General features: G+C 56.2%; 2 non-coding genes across 2 annotated transcripts; both read right to left on the minus strand.

The window, feature by feature from the left end:
* Positions 1-2,171: 2,171 nt before the first annotated feature.
* BJ171DRAFT_t299 lies at positions 2,172-2,242 on the minus strand. The gene has a single exon. It is a non-coding gene; the product is annotated as a tRNA-His (tRNA).
* Positions 2,243-2,251: 9 nt separating this feature from the next.
* Positions 2,252-2,334, minus strand: BJ171DRAFT_t298. Its single transcript has one exon. It is a non-coding gene; the product is annotated as a tRNA-Leu (tRNA).
* Between the last annotated feature and the right edge of the window lie 6,805 nt (positions 2,335-9,139).

The raw sequence follows: 9,139 nt of genomic DNA on the forward strand, positions 1-9,139 counted from the left end.
ACAGGATGAAAGCAACCATGAGCCCGAGGCCGATGGCGCCGATCAAACTGCCGATGATGATGGGCGTGTTGCTGTTGAATTGATTGCTGGGGCTGGGCGAGCCGGTGGATGTTGGCAGAGGCGGGGCGACACCGCCGGAGGTTGAAGTAGAGCCACCGGGATTGGGAATAGAAGGATTGACTGATGCGCTGCCGCTACCACTGGGTCCGGATGCGCTCGTGCTGGAACCAGAGGGGCCGGTGGTGGCAGTACCCGACGGGGCAAGCGGGGAAGTACCAGAGGGGACCGTTGATGAGGTCAAAGGCTGGGAGGACGAAGGAGGGGGCGGTGGCGGAGGTGGAGGTGGAGGCGGTCCAACGCATTTTCCCTTGAAGAAGGCGTTGTTCATCGTTACCCGGCTGCCGCTGGGAAGCTGATTGACAAAGGTCATGCCACCAACATGGGTGAAATCAAAGGCCGTGCCTGCCCAGTTCGTCGCAAAGGCACTCAGCGGAATGACAAGCGACTGCGCCTGTCCGTTCGGCACGATGAAGTCGGAGAGGTCGTGATACACGCTCTCTGTAAACCGTCCGAGGTCCGCAATTGAAGGTTGGAAGACGATTGGTTGAAGATGCGGGATCGGATATGGATGTATGGATGCGTTCAGGCAGCACGGACATTGTCGACAAAATGTGGCAGAAGCGCGGCGAGAATACGTGAGTGATGAGTGTGCGAGGCAAGGAGGTTGGCCGAGCCAAGACCGCAGCAACAAGTAGGCAGACGGGACGAGACAGTACCGGCGCTGGTCGAGACGCCTTGTGGGTTCTGGCAGTTGTTCGAGTTTTGAGTGAGGTATACATAGAGTTTGGTACCAGAGTCGATGATCACGTCGGCCTGGAAGGTGTCATAGAGGCTGAGGTCGGCGCACGGCTGTGAGGAGGCAAGAGATGGGAGAGACACGGCGATGCAGACCGATGAGCGAAAGCGGTCAAACAAGAGGCAGAGGAGATGGCAGCGGGATAGCCGAATCAGAGCGGGCGGGCGAATACTTGGCGGTGGGCACCGGGTGTGCCAGGCAATCATGGTCACTCACAAAACTCAGATACCTGGAGAGGGAAGGCAGCATGAGCATCCCAAGAAGCAGGCAATGAGAGCAGGGAATCGATGTTGCCCCTAGCCTCGATCTGGGCGAGACCGACCCGAAACCAACACCGGGGCCGATGCAGACAGCCTCTCCCGATCCATACAGGCACGGACAGCTCGGCGCAACATACCAGAAATCAACGACGTTGGGCAGCCCGGCGTGGCTCGGGGGATTGGGAGGCCCGGGCTGGGCAGTGACGGTGAAGCCGCTGGGACTGGAGCCTGGGCTGTACGAGATGTACGAGTTCCAGTCGGCGCCTATCGAGGCAATCTGGCCAAGAGGGGCATTTGGGAAGCACTGCTGGGCAGCAGAGGCAGTCATAACGAAAGCTAGACCCAGTGCCGCAAGCGATAAGCGGCGGTCGACGGAGACAAGCATGGTCAGGGAGGACCGACCAGCGTTTAGGAGAGATGGGGGCCGATGCGCAACAGGGTCGACGGCTGACGAAGACGGGGCTGAGGTTGGAGCAGACGAGGAGAGAACCGAAGATGAAGACGAAGCGATGAAAGCCAGACAGAGGACACGATCGGCACGACGGCGATGCAACGCAAATGCAACGCAAATGCAAGGCAGGCACAACAGCAACAGCAATAGCAACAACAGCAGCAGCAATAGCAACAACAGCGAATATGCAGGATGAGTACAAAGGTAGCACAGACAGCCAGGGCGGATACAACCAGGGCCGACAAAGGGGGGGTCGGGACACAGACAAGAGCAAGGGGCCTGTCGCGTGGCAGTGTCACCACACGGCACTGTGGGGAGAGGGACAGCGGTACAGCCGGCGCGGGGGCGTGCGCGTGGCACAAGCCCGTGAGCGGGTGGTGGGTGTACAAGAGAGTGCACACCGACGTCGCACAGTCCTGTTCAGGGTGCGTGTACCGGAGCACAGAACGCGGAAAGCCCGCGACAGAGACAGCCCCCGTGCCACACCTCGCACAGCGCGCGTGCGCGCCGAGCAAGCCATCGGGAAAACAGGGCGCGGCGCACAACGAGCAAGCGAGTGAAAAACGTGCAAACGGAAGGATGAGCAAAACAACGGTGTGCAAAATGCCATGACCTGGAATCGAACCAGGGTCGGTGCGGCCACAACGCAATGTACTACCACTATACTATCATGGCTGGTGTGATTGGTGACAGTGGGATTCGAACCCACGCCTCTTGCGAGATCCGAACTTGAGTCGGACGCCTTAGACCGACTCGGCCATATCACCCTGTTTCGGCACATCGATACTGGGACTATAACCAAATCAGTTCATCACTCATTCACCAAACACACGTGACACACCACACCACATGACACACCACATCACTCACACCACATTGCTCACTCCATTTTGCTCACCCTACCCACAACCCACCCATCACACGAACAACATTCACTGTGTGTGGGCTACGCCGCCGCATGTGGTATTGAGGCTGTCTATTGCTCCATCAGCCCCCGTTGACATCGCCGTCCGCCTCGCCCCCTCTTGGCCCTCCGTTGTGTCTCGCTCACAGCCGCCTCAGGCGCTTCTGCTCCTCGAGCTGGATAAGCAGGTCGTGAAGCTGCTCGCGGTATGCCGCTTTCATATCCTCGATATCCGCCTCGAGCTCCTCGACCTTCTCTGTCTTCTCGCCCAGCATCTCGAGCGCCGAGTCATATCTGCGTCCGGTTGTGTCTGCCATCAGCACCTGAGGTACGGCAGTGTTCCTTCAATGCATGAACGCTCGTACCGACATGTTCTTACCGTTCCGTCAAGCTGCGGTACTCGGTCTCCAATCGGGCTAGTTTCTGCACATCCCGCTTCCTGTTTGCATCAGCAACCAAGATCAGCCTCCATAACACGCGCGATGAACCTCGCCCTGACATAACCGGCAGCTCGACTGGCTCTGGTCACACTCACATGATATCAAGATCGTGTGTGACTTTGACAAGCTCCTCGGCCAACTCATCTGTCGAGAGATCCGAGACATGTTTCGTTAGTATCGCCAGGGCAAGACAGTCGCCTCTGAACACAGCGCATGGTGCCCTCCTCCATTTCCCGGCACGCAGCCGCTGTTGTCGAGTGCCAAGTTGGCGGGCTAGCGTGATGGCACATGGGCCAATTGCAAGCCACATAAGCCCCCTTGCCCAAGCGTGGCACCTTACCCCGTGTCTGCGTCGTTATCTTGAGCTGGGCTTGCAGTGCTGAGACTTGCGACTGACTCTGGCGCAAGGCGGACACCAGTTTGTCGATCGTAATTGCAGGGCTTGTGCCCGATGTGATGCTCTCACCGAGTCCGAAAGCCCCATCGCCTCCCTGCGGCGTCTGACGTTGGAGTTTAGTATTATAGGCCGATTCTTACGCTCTCGGCTCCTCAAGACAGACACGAATGTGCTTTGGGCGTGCCGAACAACAAACCTTGACTGAATAGCTTGATGCAGCTGTGTATTCTGACGGTCGGGGCGATCTCGCTGCGGGCGAGAGCACGGGGCTTCCTGTTAGCCCAATGTTCAGATCGAGTTTCAAGTCTGATCGGTCCCGCTGTCGCTTGCGTTCTTGGAGGAGCCTGTCCTCATGTAACCGGCGCTCTTCACTGAGCAACCGATCGAGCTTCCTCTATTATGCAGTGGCCAAAGACACAGTGAGTCATAGTCCATGATCGACAAAGAGCCCGAGGAATGCGTCGCACACGGCGCCTTACGTCATAGTCGTCGCTAGCTTCGCGCATTGCCCGCTGGTGCTCGGCTCGGAGCTTATCCTTTTCATCGCGAAGGGCTCCGATCGTCTGCTCCGCTTGCTCAAGCCTTTGGCGCTCGGACTGGTCGATGCCATTGGGTGGTAAGAAGGACATGTTCATTGTGGCGTCATAATGTCTCGCCGGTTGTACCAGTCGCTCGTGTCCGTCACGTTGTTCTACGCTTGCTTAGGTATCGCACAAGGCTTCAGGTTTGGCAAAGCTGCAATATGTCCGCCATCTCAAAATCGAGAATGGCTCGGTCACTGCACATACCTGCAGCGCTTTTTCAAGCTCCTCTCGCTGTGCTTGCTCGTGTTTGGCTGCGGATTCGATGGCCTTGTTGCTCGCCAGCTGGGATGTCGTGGATTCGGCGTCAGTGCCAATCGACACCTCGAGGAGAGCAACGAGCACCAGTGTCTGTGTCCTGCGTTCGTGGCGCCCTTACCAGCTTCTCGTACTTGTTCGACCACTCCGTCTCCGCTTGCAACGATGCGTTGAGTTTGGCCTCGCATTCACGAATCCGAAGAGTCAGACTGGCTTTGAGTCAGCAAATTGTCCGTCATCCAGGTATCCCTCCCGTCGCTCCCGGTGTCTAACGGATGAGGGAATTACTCACGAGCCCTCTACTTCCTGCCACCCGCTGTTTGACTTTGCCAATTGTGCCTGTAGAATCTCGATTTGGCGCAGCAATGGCTTTTCTCGCATTTCTTGCGAAACAAAGGTGAGATCTTCGCTCTTGGCCTCGGCTGCTTGTAACTTGGCATGCAGTGACTGTGATGTCCAGTGGCGACGATGAGCCCGCGCAAAGTCCGACCGCGTACATGCTTGGAGCACAGTCGCATGCATACGATCTCAAGTGCACAGATACGTCGGTATGACACTTACAGCAACTTCGTGTCGGAGAGCGTCTGAACAAAGCCACCACAGCGAGATGCAGTCAGATTTACGAGGAGTCACAGTACTGAATGTATCGCCCATCAGCCGATCTGAATGCGGGATGAAGCAGCCCCGCAATGCGATCAGCGATACCTTCTCGGAGTCCAGATTCCTCCTCGACTGCCGACAGCGACAGACGAAGCTCATAGATCTGCAGACACACAATGTTAAACAGCAGCGCCATGTATCAGTGACTGCGACGGAAGCAGTGCGCGCTCGGTTGACCCACTGATCGATGCACCTGCGATCTTGCAGCCCACCCACGGTGCGTCCACAAAGCAATCCATACTTCTCGGCGCAGACTCTGATCCGTGATGTCGGACGAGATCTTGAGTTCGGCAAGTTGCTTCTCAAGCTCTGTGTTCTCGTGGGCCTGCACTCCATCGGTAGTCCAATCCAGCAGACGGGATCAAAGTGGTGCTTTGCTATCAGTACGCTGCTGCGAGCATTCACCAAGACTCTGTATCACAGATAAATGGAGCTGCCGACCAACCATAGCTTCGAGTGCTTGTGTCTGGGCTGCTGCGACTGCCTCTGCGTTCTGCTGCCTGAGTTCGCTGATTTCTTTCCAAGACCTATCGAGTGCGCTCTGCAGACGGAAGTAAGCGCAATGATCGGTTGGGGGCTGAATCAGTCATCTCCCATCGATCAATCTTGACGATGGCCAGGAAAGCGCATACCTGGGTGTCCGCCTGTAGCTCGCGCAGCACACCCATGTCACTCTCGAGCTTGATGTTCTGCGCGTGCTGCTTATCGTTCAGATCGGTGATGTTTCGAATATGATCTGATGTCGAGGCAAGATGCACAAAGTACCAGGGAGGTCAGCCCATCCAAGTTGCCTTCAGAGAAGCATGGCTCACCGCGATCACACAGGCCGAGTCGAGCTCCTACTCACCGATCTGACGCTTTTCGGACTCGGCCATCCGAACGAGCTTCTCCTTCATCTCAGCCACCTCAACCGACGTCGATGTCTTGTACTTGATCAGCTCTTTGAGCTCCTTTTCTGTCTCGGATTCTTTGGCCCGAAGCTTCTTGATAATGTTGTTGTTCTTGAGCTCTTTCTTGGAAAGTGTCTCACCTGTCCGTCGACCAAGACAGACATCAGAGATACATTTGCGCATCCTCCATCGACCCAGTGAGCTATCGTCTGTGGGGTTGCCTCAGACTGCATGACATGGCCGCTGGACTCGGTGGTGCTGAATTGACACCCCTTGCCAACGACAAACAGTCATCGTCGACATGGTACCTTCCCGCAAGAGCCCTCGAATAGTTTCCTCTTTTTCCTGCAGGCGCTTGATCAGCCCATCGACAGTCTCCTGGCTGACGCCTTTGTTCTGGGTCGACTTTTTGGTCTCGGCTCGTTCCTAGACATCGAGAAGAGCCCAAGCACAATGAGGCCGCCGTATCCATAGCTCGACCATCGTCCATAGGTCCACCATTGCCCGTGGTCACTCTAAGAGCGCAAGCATTCAGGCATGTCGTGCAGAACCGATGAGCTGTTGCGGCTACATACCCTCTCGGCCTGGGCAAGTCTGGCTTCCGCCAAAGCCGCCCTCTCTTCACAGACTCGAAGTGACTCGCGGAGTTGGTGAAGATGATCCATATCCAGACAATTCTCGGGCGGCTCGGAGACCTTGGTCGTTTCCAGAGTGCTCGCGGCTGTCGTGTGTACATTCTCTGGCTTCGTTTCGTCAGGAGGGCGTGGAGGCTGGCTCGCCCAAGTGGAATGCTTGCCATCGTTGGGATGTACCGGCATGGAGGGACATGAAAAGTAGAGGTCGGTGTCCTTGGACAGCGACAGTGCCTCGGCCTCTTCCAGCACAGTCTCGCCTGTGGACGTGGTATCTTGTGGCTCGGGCGACGGCGATAGAGACAACGACGGTGTTGGATCGCCTGGATGGCGAGCGGCATATTTGCTGGCACCGACCACTGCGTCAATCGGGGCCATGTCTTCCCTGTCTGTCCCAGTCTGTGTATCGGACGGATCAGCTTCAATTTCGTGTATCGTCGTCGGCACCGGCGAATTCTGGCCGGGCGGAGGCTCGTGCGGTAAATCGTTGCTGGTCGCCGGTGCTTGATCAGCAGCGAAGTGCTCCGCTGGCTTGGGAAATCCGCCTGGGAGGTCGCCCTCAGGAACAACCGGAACGAAACCGTCCGAGACCGACTCGGGTACTTTTGAAGGACTGGGGCTCTCGACATGACTCTCGGTGTGAGTCGCGAGCTCAGCTTCTGTCTGTTTGGCTGGCTCTATGGCTTGCACGATCGGTAGCTCCTCCGAGTTTGCATGTTCCGCTTGTTGGATGCATGGTGCAGTCTCTTCGACCCGGTCCTTCTGGGCCGATCGCGAGCCGCCCGTGATGCTTTTCAGACGAGACTCGAGGCTGGGTCGCGGTGAGTTGGCGAGTCGGGCTCGATCGATGGCAGGACTCGCCGGCCCAGAAGCAGCAGCGGCGGCACCAACAGCGGCAGCAGCAGCAGCACTGTCTGCTCGTGGCTGAGGCGACCCGAGCTTCGGGCTGGAGGAGTCGAGGTCTGCAAACATTGTCGAGAAAAAATCGTCTGTGTCGTGAGGGCCTGTCGAGCCGTGCGATCCGATTTGAGGCTGGAGCGTTGGGCCTGAAGCAGCGATACGATTCAACGGATCGGTGTGCCGTGGTTTGGCGGTAGCATTGGCAATGGGCTTGCCTTGATCATCTATATGCCGGGTTCAGGGGATCGTTTTTCCAGGACATTTATGGAGAACGAAACCATGAGCCACGAGATCGGGAACCGACTCGATGAAGCGATGCTCACTGCAATTGCAAGATCCCGGTCGATTGGTTTGCCGTTCATGCATCTCCCTGGATGCTCGCGCATCCGCCAGAGATCCTCTCCCTCTATCAGTGCCCGGCCCAGTGTGAAGATCGCGACTCGGACGTACCGACGGTCGCAGGCCGAATCTCAAGAACCTTATCAAAGTTGGATTCCACCGTCATGATGGTGTTTTTGATCCAGGAACCAGCATCCTGCGACTGCGACGCGATATTGGAGAGCCAGTTGTTCATGGTTGGGCACGGCCGGAGGCCAGAGTCGATGCCGCGGCTTCAAGGCAGACCGATGCAGGGCCGATGCAGAGCCGATACGGGTAAGAGATCAGGACAAGCCGGGCCAGTCGGGTAGAGATCGGCACAGGCAGGATGATTGAAGACAGAGGTCAACCGGAGAAGGCGCGCTCATGAAAGGCGGCTCTCGGCAGCGACAGTCGAATCCAAACACCGATCGTCCGATATAGAGTGTGAGGCATCACCGCTCCTAGGCCATTCGTGAGGAGTGCTTCAAATTCTGGTGGATATCTATATTGAAGGCATCAATACCACCATGGATTCCCGATCATGTATTGAGAACGGATGATGCCAACTGGAGGCGCCAAATCGGAATGGCAAGCATAAAGTGTTCAAATCGTGAATGTTGCAAATGCCAACTTCCATGCAGATATCAGGAAGCAGCACCCTGTTCGGCCGGGTGGGGAATCAAATGGAAAGCTCACGCAGTCTTTGATTCGTTTTGACAGGTCGTGCACTTGAGCTGCCTTGGTGGCGTTTCTACATTGGCTGACAAATTGATACCCTCCTCGGTTGCGTCCTTGGCGACGGGTCCGCCGCCGGCCTGGATCGGGGTTCGTTTGATACCCTGCCCTGAGCTATAAAAGTGGCCACCCGCACTCTGTCTGGACGCCCTCAAAGCAGACTCCGGCTTCCAAAGGTAAGCTGTCCTGTCCTGCCTGACTCGTCCTGTCCTGTCCTGCTCTCCTGCTTTGCGGTGTGGGAAGAGAGGCGTCTAACACCTTCATGGCAGATATGACCATTTATTACAGGGCACTTCATCCGGACGAGTACTTGTCTGATGAGGAAGAGGGTTATCAGTACCTTCTCATCTCAAACTTCAACGAATCGATCAGTCTCAGTCAACATCTCCTCGTGTGGGACCACGATTTCATGTCTCCGACTCCATTCATTTCGACGACAACCGATCCCCAATGGGTTGTGTTCCACGCAACCCGCCAGGCCAATTTTGAAGGGGCCGTGCGAAGAATATTGGTTTTCGCAACCAATACCGAGCCCGTGTTTGATTTCACGAAGAAATCGAAGCCAGAATTGATCAGGGCTTTCCAAGGTATAACCGAATCCAGTGATGAAGAGTCTGAAAGGGCCGTTAACTTCGGTAGAAGTGCGCATGAAGTCGTTTTTCGCAGAGACTTGAGAGTCAGATATGCGCATATCGTTGAATTGGATGATAGTTTCGAATTGTTTGCCCCCAAAACAACCTTTAATGCTTGGAAGAAGGATGAGTTGAATTCCGATATGCAGGATAAAATAGCCAGTTTGTTTGCCGCCGCAGAAG

Source organism: Polychytrium aggregatum, assembly GCF_025602895.1.
Source record: "Polychytrium aggregatum strain JEL109 chromosome Unknown BJ171scaffold_67, whole genome shotgun sequence".
NCBI lineage: Eukaryota > Fungi > Chytridiomycota > Chytridiomycetes > Polychytriales > Polychytrium > Polychytrium aggregatum.